This window comes from Castor canadensis, chromosome 5 (genome assembly GCF_047511655.1).
Source record: "Castor canadensis chromosome 5, mCasCan1.hap1v2, whole genome shotgun sequence".
NCBI classification, from domain to species: domain Eukaryota; kingdom Metazoa; phylum Chordata; class Mammalia; order Rodentia; family Castoridae; genus Castor; species Castor canadensis.
The window spans coordinates 65,215,700-65,232,923 of NC_133390.1; the positions used below are offsets into that span (position 1 = coordinate 65,215,700).

Below are 17,224 nucleotides of genomic sequence, written 5' to 3' on the forward strand. Positions count from 1 at the left end.
GACTCTTTCAACACTGAGATATTGATCAGTAAATACACAAGTCATTTCACTGTTGCACAACTCTCTAAATGCTGAATAAATAACATAGCACAATGCCTAGCATATATTACATGCTCATTAAATATAATTACTTGTCTTTCTGGGTCTTCCATCTTTCAGGTTTTGATAAGAGAAAATGTATATTTTGTCTTAGATAAGAGAGATGGATTACCAAATGACATCTATTTTAATTGAACAATGCTTTGCATGTGCAATATGCTTGTTCTAGAAAATAGGTAATTACTCATCAACTTCTTAGGCTTTGATTAGCTAAATGATCTTTTAGGTTCTCAATTTCTTCATTTCAATATAAGTTGAACTTGCCCTTTTAAGTTCTATGCTCTGTTTCCTTGTAAATTTTTTCCTCAGGTAGAGCATAAAACCGTTTAATTTTAAATGCATTTATCTTGAACTGTGGAATGATTATTTAAAATATTGCAGTTTTAGTTCCTACTTCCAACAACATAGTACAAATATTCTCACAATGAACTTTCTTAGACATATTTGTTTACAAAGAAGTCATAAATAAACATTTTTGGGATACCGTTTCTTCTTTCTATCAGACATTTTTAATATGTACATATTTATTGCAAGATTAAGGAGGTTACACAAAAGAACCAGTTTTCAAAGAGTCATATGAATGAAAGGACAAAACAATGAGTTCAACCTAAGTTGGCACATTCCAAATAACTGATATTTGGCATAGGATTTATTGATATATTTATTTGCTTTTGCATAAAGGTATCCTCTGTGTGCTAGATTTGCATTCAAACAATAACTGAAATACAGGCTGTAGCCATGCCATGATTTAAGTGGTAGAGCACCTGCCTAGCAAGTGCAAAGCCCTGAGTTCAAACCTCAGTTCCACCAAAAAATAAAAAAGAATAGAAAGAAAACCAGTGACTGCACTCAGTGGATCATGCTTATAATAATAGCCTCTATGGAGGCAGATATTAGGAGAATTTCAGAAAAAGCACAGTTTGGTGTCACAACATAGGCTACTTCCAGGCCATTGCATTCTTGAAAATAGGCTGGTGTACCTCTCAGTATAATTTGCTCTGACAAACTGTACCTCCTAATTTCTCCTTAGGATTTAGGTATCATTTTATGTGCAGGTTTAGGAAATATTTACCCAGTAAAATAAATGTCCATTAATTATTAGCCTATTTGAGTCTAACACAACCTTGAACACTGTTTAAGGACTAATCCACAGAAGACAGATTAAAGGTAAAACAAGTCTCAAGGCAGATTCATTATAGATTGAACAAAGAACTTCAGTTGGAAATTAAGTGAGGATGAACTTCATCTGGCCTTTTGGTGTACTAGGAATCAGGAGATATGTATGGGTGAGATTGCTAGTGAACAAACATCAGCAAACACTGCAAACAGAAAGTAATTAGAATTGGGGACACACAAACATGTCACAAAACAGAACAATGATCTGGGCCATAAAAACAAGATGCTCAATGGCTAAGTATAAATTCCACAAATAGGTGCTGAACTCCTTCTTTATGCAAAATTTTATTCCACCCATGTCTCTCCCAAAACAGGATCAGAGAGCTGAGAAAGCCAGAATCTCAGCTCAGTTAGACACAGTTTCTGGTTAGTTGTGAACTTCAGTACTATTTATTGAACTGGTCCACATATTCTTGAACTCTTAATCTGTGCCTTCATATATCATCAATTACAGAAAAATGATTGTTCTAATTGTGATACAAGCTTGATGATGTGGTAAGGGCAAGTGAAGTTTTGACAAAAAAGATGTTTTAATCAAGATTATATCAACATTATTGATTTTTTTGTAGAAATAGTATTTTCTGAACCATGCTCTATTTACCAATTTCATTCTTTGGTCAATAATCCATATGATCATTTTAAACCATTTCCATTTTTTAACTTTCATTTTTGCTTTGCTAAAATTGTCTTTACTGTGATCAATGCTTTTTTCTGTGTAAATCGTACAATGAATAATTGAAAGATCAAGGTCTTTTGTTTGTATTGAATTTTATCAATTACAGCTTCTGCATTTTATATGTGTGATTTTAATGTCTGTAGTTGTGTTTATTAATTCTACCAAATCCACTTTGGCGAGTCACTTTTGCAGATTGAGACTTTTGTCAAGAGTATTTTATTTTCCCCTCAATTTTCTAGTCAATACTAGATGCTATTGAATAGTTTTAGCTGCTCTCAGTTACATTTTGTTCCAGTTGTTTTCTGCTATGTCTAATTTTCCTTAGGTCAATTTTTGCAGTGCTCAGTGTTCTCATGAGATATTTTTCTTAAGTCAGTTTTTAACTATAACAAGCTTCACTACGTGAAATTTTATTTTACATCATTTCTCTGTAAGTCTAATTTTTTTCTGGGTTAGTTGTTACATTTCTCAAATTTGCCAACATGTGTTTCTTATATAACAAGCATAAGATCAAGGTTACTTTAGAGTCAAAATATCCTCAGGGTCAAAGCAATGGGGTCAACAATTTGTCTTTTTAGAGTACAGAAAGAAAATTAGGTGAAAGTAGTAATTATACAAATGATATATTATACTCTGTCTAATAACGATGGTTGAAGATGTATTTGAGAATAAAAATAATTTCTAGTCACAGGCTAAGCCTCTGATTGAAAGTTTCATGTAATAAGGGCTAAGGTATTCAGTGTTTCCTAATCCACCTGCAGGTTCTCAGTGGCTGTTTGGAGCTGAACCAGTTATGAAATGAATATGTTTTTAGAAACTCACCTATACTATCTTTCTCTGGGCATCTCCAAATTCAGGGAGATTGATATTGCAGTATAATATCTGGTTTCCCAAAGAAAGGTCAAGGTTCGAAGATACAAACTGAAGAATAAAACACACACAGGTTGAACAGAGATTTACCTCTTTCTTTCCAAAACTTCAGTAAACTGTCAAAAGATGGGAAAAAAAAGGAGAAATTTTGAAAATGTAAATGGCAAAAAAAGAAAAACAGAGGCTACAATGAGACTAAACTCCAGAAAACTGTAAAGCAGAACAACTAGTAATACTTGACTTAAACCAAATTGAGAAAGCTGCTTTCTGAACTGAATGAGTTAAAAATCTAAGAGACTCCAAATTTTACCTGTAGAAACAGCTGACCTCTTTACACACTCACTGGAATTGAGGTAAAAGTAGAGCTGAAACAAGAGTATTTTTAAAAGTGTTTAAGAAGTAGCTGGACCATCCAATTCCCTTCCCAATTACATTGTGGAATGCCTGTCCATACTTACCATCCCCCAAATCAATAAATATCTTATTCTCTGAAGACAATAAAACTAACCTACCCTGACAAAAAGCTTTATTAGCATACATCTTTCCTATCTTTCTATAAAATGTGAGTATGTGTGTGCATAAGGTTAAGCTACACATTCTTTTGAAATTATTCCATGAGTATGTCAAGCATGGATACACATTGTGCTAGCTGCAGGTATAGTCAACTGTACTTGCACAGACATGATGGCACAAAGCCAGAACCTGACAACAGTGAACACATATAGCCACACATCCTGGTATACTGTACATCCTTCATTCTGAAAGATGCCATTCATTACAGATATAAATTGACAACCAACCCACACAGACCTGCTGGTGCTGTGATGCTGGCACTGTAAGTTGTTTGTGTGTTTGAGGGAATTTGCCATAAAAATGAAGGTGGAGGGGAGGAAATGATATAAAAACAAATATTCCACTGTGTTAAGAAACTACTGTTAAACTATTGTCCTTCAGCCTCAAAAACAATCTGCAGCAGGTTAAGGGCTATGCAATGAGGCATGAAAGAAAATAACCTACTTCTGATCCCCACAGCTTTTCATCTGTTCATCCTGAAGCTTTCAGAAGACAGTGTTCATTATTAGATACAGTCCTAAGTGCAACTTAGAATCTGAAAGTTTCCTGAATATACTATCTTCAAGGAACCTACTAAGCTATAATTTTCTCATACCTGTCTTTCCCAGATACACCACTGCATGTACAGTGTAACCTAATGGGCTTTAACTTGGTCCCCAGACACTCTTATTTATTATCACTAACAGGTACAATACCTTTCAGTCAATACCTGCAACATTTTTGAATCGCGTTAGAACATCCCATCTCTCTAATCCTTTCCTTTCCATTCAGAAATAGTATAAATTACTGGCATTAGCAATGATCGCAAACAGAAATTCCTAATGGAAAAGGTAGAGTTGGGCTGCAGTGAGAAGCAGATTTATTCTTCATATATGAGTGCTCTAATTATGACATCTAATCTCTCTGCTTGCCGATACTGCCATCAACACTTTGAGTGTCCAGTTCTCCAACATTTGGCTCTTGGGTCTTGCATAGTTGTTTATTCTCTTTTATTAACAGGTGTCTGGAATTATAGCATGATATAATATGAACATTTATTTCTATCACTAGTCTTACTCTATTGCTTGGAAGTGTTTTGGAGTAGCAAGAAGAGCAAATAGGATGTGACACTGTGGAACACATACTTGGGGTCACATTTAGCCTTTAGATCCACTTACTAAGTACATCTTAAACTAGTTGTATAACCATCCTGAGCCTCATTTTCTTCAATTGGAATATGAAGAAAAGTAATACTTACTTCATGGAGTTGGTGTGAAGAGTATATGATATCATGGAACTATGTATTTATATAAACTCTCTAAAGAAACTGATCCAGAATTGCATAGTAGGTGCTTAAAGCCCAATACTGTTATTAGAGAATATCTTTCCTGTTATATCATTTTAGGTTTAGCTATTATTGTAGAATTACTATATCTTGTAGGAGGTAGAGTAAGATTCAAAGTAATAAAAAATTTCAAACCTTTTCTCCTTAAGCTTTGTGAAGAATCACAACAATAACAAAAAAAGAGAATATATTCAAAAGATTTATTCTCTTTTTTCCTAATGTCCTGGACAAAGAAGTCTGGCTCCTTTGGGAGAATGGCTCCTACTAGCCATGGTGCTATATGAGTCATTTTGTCTGCCAGTTATACACAGAAATTTATCCTTTAAATGTGACCTCTCATCAGAAGCCATGCCAAGCCAGTGGCATCTCCCTGGCAGAAAGTGTTTCACTAGCTCCATTTTCATCTTTCGGTGTCAAGTTCATTTTAAGAATCAACCTTTGGAGACCCTTCCAGGGGACACTTGTCACCTCCACTAAAAGCTGCTTTTGTAAAGTATTGCAGGGTTTTGTTTGTTTGTTTGTTTAAACAGAGGATCCTTTTCATGTTCCCTTAGAGATGTGGTATCTTTGAAGTTGACCCAAGACAGAACCACAGATTCAATGGGACACAGTACTTCTCTTCGTTCACTGCTACCCTTCTGGACCCTTGAGCTTTGACAAAAGAAACAGAAAGAGAATGAGGATATAACAGAGATAAAAGAGGACCTCCCATTAAGAGTCAGGAATTTATTTTTATTTTTTTGGTCTACTGTAAAGCCAGTATGAAATGTTGCCCTTGGAACTGTATCACCTTGGGCAGTCACTGGCAAATTAAACAGATTGTTGTATCAAGCCAGAAGTCATAGATTCATAAGTAAAACATATGACTATAAGTAAACACATGTAAGAATTCATAATTTGACTGGAAAATGGATAAAGAGAATTTGGGTAGTTTGGGGAAATGAGAAGAGGTAAGCTAATTACAGAGCAATCCATCACTAGCTATACCACATGTGGACAGAAGTTAACAGATGGCATGAGAGAATATTCAGTTATGGATTCATTCAGGACACTTAAGATTAGAAGTGTTACAAGTATGAGACAGGGGACATCCGTTCAATGAGATCCGTGTTAATGGTCAAAGGAAATAACCAGATGGAGATTCTAACATTTTCCTTCCCCTCTTGATTTAAAGCAGAATCAGAGCTAAATATTACAGAACGTAATGTTTATACATCAGGAAAAGGAACCCTTTAAGAAAGAATTCAATATTAGGAAAATAGCATTGCTAAGGACCTTCTAAGGGAATAAGTGGCAACCCATGAAAATGAAGGGCTCATGCTTCATTATCTCAACAAGAAATCCACTTCTGGCTAAGAGTTATTGATGATGAATATGTTTTGCCAATTGACTGGTTTATTTGGGCACAATCCTCATTTCTTCTTTTTTGTAAGTACCTTGGTTGGACTGGGGATTGGCTAGAAAAAAGAATTGATACACCAGGATTAGTAGATTTGTAATGGAAAGTTTGATATGGGACAAAAATTTTAGTTTCTCCCTAATGTATTTTACCATGTTAGGTGACTTGCAAATGGTGATTTTTGGTTATAAAAGTAGCCTAATCAATCCAAAATAAATTTGAGAAATAAAGGAATACAATGACATCTATCAGAATCATGCTATTGTGTTTCCTACTATTCTTTATCAGAGACCTGAATGTACACATTTGAAGTTGTTTAAATCAAATTATTTAAATTATATTCAAAACATACTCTTATATGTTACCTTATTCACATATAGGTTGAGTGGTTGACTTTTCTTCTCTATTTCTCTTTATTATTTGCAGATTTGTTTGGTTTGGGTGGTCTCTATATTTAAGCTCAATGTTAAAGTTCTTGCTTTTAATATAGAAGAAATTCATTTTTAGAATTTTGGATATCAAATTGCAATAGTTGAAAGAACTATATTAAGATGTATATCCTGAAAACCAAGACATAAATTTATCTCTCCAAACCTGGATTGCTACAAAAACAAAACTTTTCCTAAGGCTAGGAGATCCCTGATTAGATTATTGACCAACTTCTAGATTGGGGTCTTGATCTATTATAATTCCCACCCTGTCATTTGTCATCTCTTATTTAGAAGGACTGACTTTTGCATTAAAAATAGTTTTAATGTGCCACACAAATACTTCAGAAACAGTAAAAGCTTTTTTGGGTGGCTGCCATACTGCCATTCCACACATTGTATGTTTCAGGATAATATTCAGTCTCTCGTGTATGTATTTATATGGGAAGAGTGAAACAAGATTGCAGATTATCTTTTTATAGTATATAAATTCCACTGATTATTATTTTTTTTTACAATTTTTTTGTTTAAAAGTCCAAATACATCAGAGCTATTATTTTTTAGAAGCAGTACAGTGTGGCAAAGACAGCATACATTACATGTATGGAAACTTGGATTCATGTTTCCACTGCGAGGCTTCTTCTTTCTCATTTTTAAAAAGTAAGATTATTCTTGCATAATATATAGATTCCTTCCTACGTTAACATTCTGTAATTCTTTGATTGGTTCTCTTTGTTGCTCTTTTCTTGATGGTTTTGAAATGTTATCTTGGCAACCATTAAGTTATATTGCTTCTCTGTGTCTGGTGTCATCACTCCTGAATTCAGTACCTCATGTTCTGCTCAGTTGATGGTGTACTTTATTGGGATCAGAAAAAATTCATGTCTTCTTGCAACCAACTCAGTGAAATGTATCTGCAAGAGTGAATTTTCTGCTCCTCCAAACCCCTAGGCATTTTTGGTGACAATGCAGACATGAATTAGAACCAACAATCATTCATTCAATACTGTTATTTATTTATTTACTTATTTAGTTAGCACTCACTCCATGTCAGGAACTATTGTAGGCACTAGTACTATACCAGTAGGCATAAAGGCAAGGTCTGTCTTTTTAAATCATTTATAGTTTAGAGAGGGGAGTAGATACTATCAAATCACATAAGTAAATGTGACAATGCAGCAATGTCAGGTGCCATCAAAAATGAATATATAGTGTTACAAAAATACATAAATATTATTTGACCTATTTGAGTAAGTCAGAGGCCTTTCCAACAAATTAATGCTTAACTAAAGATCAAAGGGTGTTTTCATTGTAAACAATGAAAAAAAGGAGAGGAATTTAGGTATGGGGGCACATCACGTGCAAATACCCTGTGACTGAAGCTAGGAACTTGAGTACATGGAACTAAAGAAAGCGAATGCAGCTAGATCCCGGGAAGTAAAGTGGAGTCTCACAAGAGAGGAGATTGGAGATACTGTAGGGATCTGACTATGAAAAACCTTTTTGTCCAAGTTAAGAAGTTCTGTCCTTATTCAAAAGGTAAAGAAAATCATGGATGGGACCACAGTAATCTGATTAGATTTACTTATCCATTTATTCTCACTTGAGAAAAGAAAGTGACAAGGTAAATGCGTCTATAATTAAAAAGTATATGAAGAATGAAACAGTGATGTAATAGCTTTATATTGCTATTCTGGATTCTGCTCTGAACAGATAGCTTTCCTTGAGTGTCTGATTTCTTTAGAGCATATCATGGGACTGGTTGGAACAGTAACTGGGAGACAAAAGAAAGCTCTTGTTCTCCTGTTTACTTCTACATTATTTATATTATTGAATGACCTTAGATATCTGAAGGACAGTCTTAGGTCCCTCAGGATTCCTGGAGAGAGACTTGCATCTCTGCCAGATGAATGGCAACACAATTGCATATTCCCTGGGAGCAATTTTTTGACTTCCTGGTATTTGTCACTAAGCCCAACAGAGGGGACTGCATACCACCAAATTATAATGTTAATTCTTTCTTGGTTCTTGCAATAATTGCATATTTTTCCATATTTCAATTAATATGCACATTTTTATCCCTGGGATACTGTAGTTTTCATGAGACATTTCCATTCCTACAAAATGTACCTCAAAACTACACAGCCATAATTCCAAAGATGATTCCCCACCACAGGGAGCACAAAGAAACGTCAGAATGCCCCATTGTTCTTAAGTAACTTTAGAGAATCTTACCCAGTGTCATCCACCTTAACCTTTCTCTGACTGTGCCACTATGATGACTCCGGTTAAATATCCCGCTGGGACACAGTTTAATACTTGTTTCTTTGAACTTCCCAGTCCCTATTTCCTAAGGCAATACCAACTAAAAGTGTTAATGGGTAGAATTACAGCATCATTAGATTTCAGATATTAAAAATCACTCTGCGTCTGCTTAGTAGACAAAATACAGTTTGATATTATATCAGAGGCCAGGTACAGTGACATACAGCTGTAACACCAGGCCAAAGCATGAGGATTGCAAGTCTCAGTCCATCCTGGGCAACAAAGTGAGATCCAACTTCAATTTCCTCCTTAAAAAAAAATAAGAAGAGAAGCCAAGAATTGATGGTTCATGCTTGTAGTCCAAGCTATTTGGAAGGCTGAGATCGGAGGGATTGAGGTTCAAGCCCAGCCCAGGGAAAAATTTAGCCAGATCCTGTCTCAGCCAATAGTTTGGCACAGTGATGTGTGCCTGTCATCCCAAGCTAAGAGGGAGGCTGAGATAGGGAGGATCATTGTTTCAGGCCAGCAGGGCAAAAAAGCTCAAAGGAACTCATCTCAACAGGAAAAGCTGTGTGCCTCTCAGACCAGTTATTGCAGGTAATACAAAATAGGAGGGTTGTGGTCTAGTCTGACCCCGGCAAAAAGTGAGATAACATCTCTGCCCTGAGTTCAAACTCCATACAGCTAGGGGTGAGGGGGAGATGAAGAGGGGAAAGGAGAAGAAGAGGGAGGAAGAGAGAGGGAAACAGAGAGACAGAGACAGAGATCAGACACCCAGTAAATATTTTTAAATCCATTTACATATTTTATAAGTAAACCAGTGCATTTAAGTGTCAATGATGGCAATTCTGGACTTGCTAGTAGAGGAAAAGGTACAAGGGCAGGAAATAAGATTGAGGAAGAATAAGATGGAGCAAGAAAGCAGGTAGACACCAGTAAAACTGCAGAGCCTGGTCAATGATAGTTTAAGCTGGTGGTTTGTGTGCCCCCATGAGACCAGATGCTTCCTGATGTAGTTAAAATTGTACCCTGATAAAATAAACCATATAGTAATGAAAAAGAGATTCTGGCAATTATTTAAATAACCTTAGAAGGTTGCAGTGATAGTTATTCCTATCAAAACAAACAATAAAAATACAGAAAATGCATGAGGAATTGATTCCTTTAGGCAAAGACATTCTTTTTTTCTCTTTTGGAAAAGGGGATCTGAACACAAAGATGCATAGGAATATAGATGCAAGGTGTTGCTGCCACTACTGAAGGTTTACGTGTATATTTTTGTTACTCTTCCAAATAAGGTTAAATGGATTTTACTGGTTTATAGGTAGTCTGAACATTACATTTATCATCTATTTTTGCTTATTATTGTTTTCGCCTTTTTGAAAGTTTTATTAAAATGAAAACAGAATGGTTAGTGACTGTGATCATTAACTTGCAGAGGCTGGCTTATGAAACAGATTGTTAGTGCCATAAATACAGACCGAGGAATTCTATCATCTAGTCCCTGATGTGGCATGTCAATTCTCAGGGAATGGCTTATCCTAAATAGTGTTTGCTGTTACTCATAAATATATAATGACAGTGATCCTTAAGCAAACTTCAACCAAATCACTCCATCCTGCACTAGTAATGATTGTACACCCAGTAAAGAGCTGTGAGAGGCAGCCGCTCTACAGTGTTCAAAACATTAGCCATTATTCAAATGCTGCTTTACTAAATTCTCCATAGCTAAAAGTGGCTGTTAAGACCATGGAGGGGCTACTGTGTAATTTCTAAATTTCCAAGGTTAGATGAGAAGATAAAGCAATGATGCCAGAAAGATGGAATGAGTAATAAAAAGGAAACATGTCAGATGTTTGATGAATGCAATTTTCTCTCAGAATTTAAGGAGATTGTTAAGAAAGCTAGGTGAAAAATATATTTAAAAGATACTCTATTTAGCCTGTGGAACTAAAGATGAATACATGGACTATGTATTTCATTCCAGTATAGTCAACATTATAAAGATAGCATTTTTCTATATTACTAGCACAAACTTCAAGTACCAAGATGATCCTAAGTTTTTTTTTTCCAAGTTGACAGCTTGCTGTACTGTAATGTGTAATAACATTGTTACAAATAAAGAGGGAAATCAGATCAGTCATCAAGGGCTCCAGAGTGAACAGCATCTTCATAACCCCATGTTTATCATCTTTATTTTCTGGGTGTAATTTTATAAGATCATCAATTTGAAGAACGCTAATCATGGCTTCTATTGAAAATTTCAAGCTCTTCACTTCAACTATGATTGGTTCAAACACCCCTGCTTGCTTGTTATCTCGTGGTTTACCATTGATCAAATCAAGAGCAATTCGTTTTAGATTTTTATACTCTGATTTAACTTGAGTTTCATTATGAAAAGCTCCTAACTTTGCAACCAGATCAGTGGAGTCCTGGCACCAGTGTAGCAGGAATACCAAGAAGAGATCCTGCAAACTCAGCGATAGCCATGCTGGCTGCATAGTTTTCAAGGTATATGGAAAGGACTGCTTCTATAGCACTCCCACCTGGGACCACTGATTTTGACTCTAAAACTCTTCAAGACACAAAGAGCATCATGTACAGAGTGCTCCGTCTCGTCTCACATGAGTTCATTTGCCCTGTGAAAGATAATTGATGCAGATGTTTGAACCTTAGCATTTTTAATTAAGATCAGCTCATCATCGCAATTCACTCCTGGATCTCCTCTTCTGCTTGTCCCAACATTATAGCTTCAAAAGTTTCTTCACCTTCCAAACAAGGTTGACAAAATAGTTGCTCCAGAGGCTATAGCAATGTGCTTAAAGTCCCTTTTAAAAAACTCTTCTAATTGTCATAGCGCCAGCCTCCACAAAATACTTCAGACACATATCATCAATTCCACTAGTGGTTAGAATGTTAGCACCAGTTGCCAGGATCTTCTGAATTGTCTCCTTGGTGATATCTGATTTTCTTGGACAGATTTGCCCAATTTCTCAGGGTCTATAATAACCACCTGTGCACCAAGCTTCTTTTTTGTTTTCTGCATGCTGAAGTCAAGGCAAGCAATTTTTGATTGACTACTCTCTTGGGAATGCCCTGAGATCCCACCACACAGTTGAGTACATAGGCATTGACCAGCATGAAAGTCTGACTTCTTCCATGGGCTTTCAGAATGTTAACAGAATTGACTGAATAGCAAGCCTGGCCTCTTGCATCTGTGTACTTAATAGCAAGTACAGCATCTACTACCATATTAGAGAGGAAATCACCATTTATTCCAATAATTTTGGCAGACATGGACATCTTAGCAGCATTAATCAATCTCTTCCAAATTCATCTGTATTAATAAATAGGTTTTCACTGATATAGCATACTGCTTCCTTGCAGGCAAGTCGATAGCCACTAATGACCGACATGGGTGAATTTTCTGTTTGACTAGTTCATCCGCATTTTTTAGAAGTTCTGCTGCAACAGTACCATTGAAGTAGTTCATCTCCAATTTGTTTTGCAAGTCAGCCAGCTCACAAAGAACTTTAGCTGCAGGATCTTCTACCTGTAGTAACTTCAGGATGGTTGTTTCAATATTTGTAATAGTGACATGACCAATGTCATTGGCCAACATTTATCCAAGCCAACTGGACCAAGAAAACTTTTTACAATATTAGAAATAGAAGCTCCAGCCATAACATTCTGGACACGGATCACCTCCCCAGTGCTGCAGTCCCCAAATACAGACAAAGGCCCTCCAGCTTCACAACACGTCAAGTTTCAATCCCAAATTTTATATGAAAACAATATATAGAAAAGTGAGGACAGCTATGGAAAATGATAATGAAGGAAAGATGACCCTATTAAATATGAAAGCTTTTTAGCCACAATAGTTTAAAATTTTTACTGGCAAAGAAAAGTGGAAAAGGGAAGTCAAATGAAGAAATAAATACCTAAAGAAATTTAGTATATGATAACAAGTAAGAAAATGGTAAACTACTTAGTAGACATTGTAAGAAAACTAGTTAGTTGTTAAAAGAGATGTCTGGATTTCTTTCTTATGTTTTACATGAAAATAAGTTTCAAATTGAACAAATAATTTACATATATAAACATAATGAAATATAAGGAGATATAAGGACAAAAGGAAAATTCACATTTTTCCTTAAACATTTTAACTGGAAAATTAAAATCAACAAAAATTATTAATTTTTATAAATATTTAAATCTCTGTCATTTCCCAAATTATCATAAAGGAAATCAAAATACAAATGAGTAGGGCAGCCATAAGATATTCTAAAGATAAGTATATTCAATAATAAAACTTAAAAACCCCTCCATAGGCAAAAGAGAAAATTTGAGCAAACAACTCACCAAAGCACAAAACAATACTTACTCAATGTAAGAAAAATGTTCAAGCTCATTCTTAATGAAAGAAACTTAACCTAAACTGACCATTTGCACATATCAAAATCATGAAAATTTTAAACTTTATATTACTTAACACTGAAGACTCTACCTTTAAACACTGCATATATTATTCTTACTTAAATTTTAAATTGATATGCTTTAGATAGTCTTTGGCAATGCTGTTGACCCAAGATTTCTACATCTAAAAATTTAGCCTGCAGAAATATTTACTAATTTTGCAAACTATGTACATAAAGAGGTTGATTACAACATTCCTTGCATTAGTAAAACAAAACAGAATAAACCAAATAACAGAAATAAGAACTCTAGAAACAATATAAATCTATAAAAGAAACAGACTGAGTGTTATCTGGTGATTAAAAGGAATGAAGTAAGTCTATTAATGATGTGAACTTACTATCCTACTGACATTATTTTGTTAAAAAGTTTAGATTATGCAACTGTGTAATACTTGATTACATTCTGTTTCTTTTTCTTAAGAAATGTAAATTCCATGTGAGACTTTAGAAACAAATAAGAGCTAAACAACACTTCTTTTAGCTCATACAACATCTCTGGCATGCTATATTTGGGAGTCTCCAGTTGGTTCTAATTCACAACACTAAACTAAGATTCCCATTTCCTTCTACCCAAACCTACTTTTTCAGCCCCAAGGACATCCTGTTGAAGTTTCTAACTCTTGAGTATTTGCCTTCTTTAATGTCCCCAGGGTCAAATGAGAACAAAATACAAACAATTAAACTGAATGAATTATTCATATTGGAGAACATGAATGCTATAGATCAATGGGCTTTATATAATGTTAAAGATGTCTAAAAAACAATCTATAAATTACTACAGTTTTAAGTTCTAAGGTAAATGGGTTAAAAAAATAAAATGTTATCAATTCTATCAATATATTAATCCTGTGGAGTTTTTCTGCATAGCTTAGTTAAGTCGTGTTCAAAGGTGGAAGAAAAAGACAAGTTTGAATTTGAAGGGATTGAAGGGATTACGGGCAAAGCTGCAGGGAAGTCAGTCCACCCTGCTATGCCTTTAGTCACTTCAAATGGGGAGTGTGGGATAAAAGGGATTTGACCTGTTCTTGACAAGATGTTGCTGATTATCATCTCTGGGCTGTGTCTATGCCATCTTCCCATTTGATCTTCCCAGGCAGCATAAATTTGTATAAAACCATAGGATCTGAAACACATAAACTCTGAAATTTGCCAATTTTTTTGTCTAATTTGGACAGATTGCTTAATACTTCCAACTATGACATGTACCATAATCTTCTCATCTATAAAATTATACTTTAAGGTCTATGTTCTCTGGTTGTTGAAAGGATGAAATGATATGAAGAAAGTAAGGTGCTTAACATGATGTCTAGCACAGAGTAGATGTAAAAATTGTTATTCTATTCTATTCTATTGTCTATTTATACATTACCATCTAATGTGAGGTTTGTTTGAGGTCTTTTATTTCTACATCTAGCACTTATATAAATTAACTCATAAACATGTCAACTGGCATGATTTTTTGACTTTGTATCCACTCGTGCTGCTAGGTATCTGTTGGTTCTACCTCTCTCTCTTAACATTATAAACAATGCCATTGTGTGGAACTACACACACTGCTCTTCACACTGTCTACTGTATGCACCCACACCAAGTGCCCAATGAATGCTGTTGTCTTAGCTCTCTGACAGTTGGAGAGATGCAGAACATACAGGTTGCAGTATTTATTACCTGCATTATACAACTGAGTAACTAGTTAACCAACCATCTAAGGAAGAAAATAACAGGCTGATTAGAAGTTATGGCAACAGTTTCTGTGGGTCGATTTCAGAATTCACCTTCTCATTCACTGTGTTTAGCTATTTCTCTAGAAGAGACACTCTATGGCTACCTGTCATAATTTGCCTGCAATATCTTGGCTGCTGTACTAATGGAGGCAATCAACAGGGAAGAAGATGCTTACTTTTTCAAGCTTGGTAAACATCAGACCAGGAGATGAGTCATCTTTGCTGGGAGATACATAGCAAAATAATCATAGAATATTTGCAGGATAAAAAAGAATGCTAAATAAATTAACCTGTATAAGGAAACAAAAGAAAAATCACTGAATTAGGCTCCTGATTAATTTAATTTACACTCAGTTAGTCCCAGTTAATTAACCCGATGAAGTACTACTTTTCATTGCGGAAAAAGTTCAAGCTGATTTTAAGGAATTGTGGCTGGTTCTAAATTATCATGCCAAGGAAGTAAATGGAACCACAAAATTGGTATTTCAAACCACATCTCCATTTTTCTGCTGCATTTTTTATTTGTTTGTTGTTTAATGCCTCCTTTGGTGACTCCAGAATGTCTAAATAGAGATTTTAGGAGATCATCTGGCTGGAAAAGAAGGTCTGGGTACCTGGCTTCCGTTGTCTGGGAAAAGAGGTACATGTGTCACTAAAACTATGCATTTTGGGGGTGCCCTGTTATAATGGAGATTTCACTGAGGCACCCCTTGACATTACCAATATCATTTTCTAATTCTGGAGAAGATGGATGTACCCAAATAACTTTCAGAAGAAATGCTTGTAGTTGTTACTACAAATGATCAAAGTAGTAGCATGTAATCCTTGAGTCATCTTGGTTGAGTTCTTCATACAATTAACTTTATCTATATAACAAAGGGGTTGGACAAAATAAGTTCTGGTTTCCTACAACTTTATTCATTACTAAAATTTCATTAATGCTTAAAAACTGACATATTTTATGAAACCAAATTTTCATTTTGGATACTCTGTTTTGAGCAAGGAAAAACTTCAGCAAAGTAGACAAGATGGTGCAGGAGTAAAGACCCCTGGCCTTGCAGGTCTGAGCTCAGCACCGGGCTCTACCCTGGCATCAGAGTGACCTCACAGGAGTACTTCCAGCTCCTTAAGCCTCAGTTCCACCATCTGCAAAATGGAGGCAGTGGTCTTAATTTCATGATTGTTACTAAGTTCATGATTGTTTCAGTACTGAACACTGAAAAGTAGTTATTATTATTAAAGAGCTAATAGAAGTAAGCTTAAAAACAATTGAAGAAGGGACAAATTCATGGACCAGAAAAGACCTCTCTGGGGCACTCTCATATTTACATAGAACATTTCACCCAAATATAAGCAAGTGCACATTCAAATTGCACTCCTGATATGAAAATGTTCATTTTTATATTTAGTAATCAGCAGCAAGGTTATTATAGTCACATTCCTCAAGAAGGACAGTTCCCACTTAGCTGCATTTTTTGAAAAACAAATGAACAAACAGTTTGCCTGATTAAAAAACTCTTATCACTTCAGACACCAGACACCAGCTTGATTTCTGCTTTTAGCTGCAGTGAGGTCACACTCCTGCATTTGTGACATAGCAGCAGGTTGCCATGGAGATGATAGCTTTCTCAGCAACTTTGTTTTACCATGACTTCACAGCAAGTTTACTAAGAAGCAGATGGGCTGTGAAGGAGACACCCATGTCTAAACACAAATAGCATTGATAATTAATTAGCTGAAGCAGCAAGAGAAAATACAAAAATGTGTAAAAGGTAAAAAGATTTCTATTTATTAAGGTTTCATAGTGCTAGTCCTCTTAGCCAGAGGAAAATCATACACCTTCCTGCCTAGGGAAGGATGTGCGGCATCCTGAATAAATATGGCACTGACTTGTTCAGGTGTGTTGGCCTTTACTTTCTAGACCCTTTGACTTCTCTGTTAAATTAACAAAGTAATTATCTTTTATAATAGAGAAATGCTGATGACAGAAGTCAGCCTTGGATTCCTGTTCCTGCTTGAATTATCCATAGCTTCTGAAGTACAAAGTACTTTGAAATGTTTTCTGAATGCTTGGAGACACAGCACTTGCAAGTTATTTTTAAAGATACAAGAAAATGAACTGAGGGTATGGCTCAAGTGATGGATGGAGCCCTTGCCTAGTAAACTTGAGGCCCTAGGTTCACATTCAATATAAAAATTTTTAAAAAATAGA

At 35.4% G+C, this 17,224-nt stretch overlaps 1 pseudogene; it reads right to left on the minus strand.

The window, feature by feature from the left end:
• Positions 1 to 10,079: 10,079 nt before the first annotated feature.
• On the minus strand, positions 10,080 to 12,528 carry LOC109677611 (T-complex protein 1 subunit alpha pseudogene; annotated as a pseudogene).
• Positions 12,529 to 17,224: the final 4,696 nt, after the last annotated feature.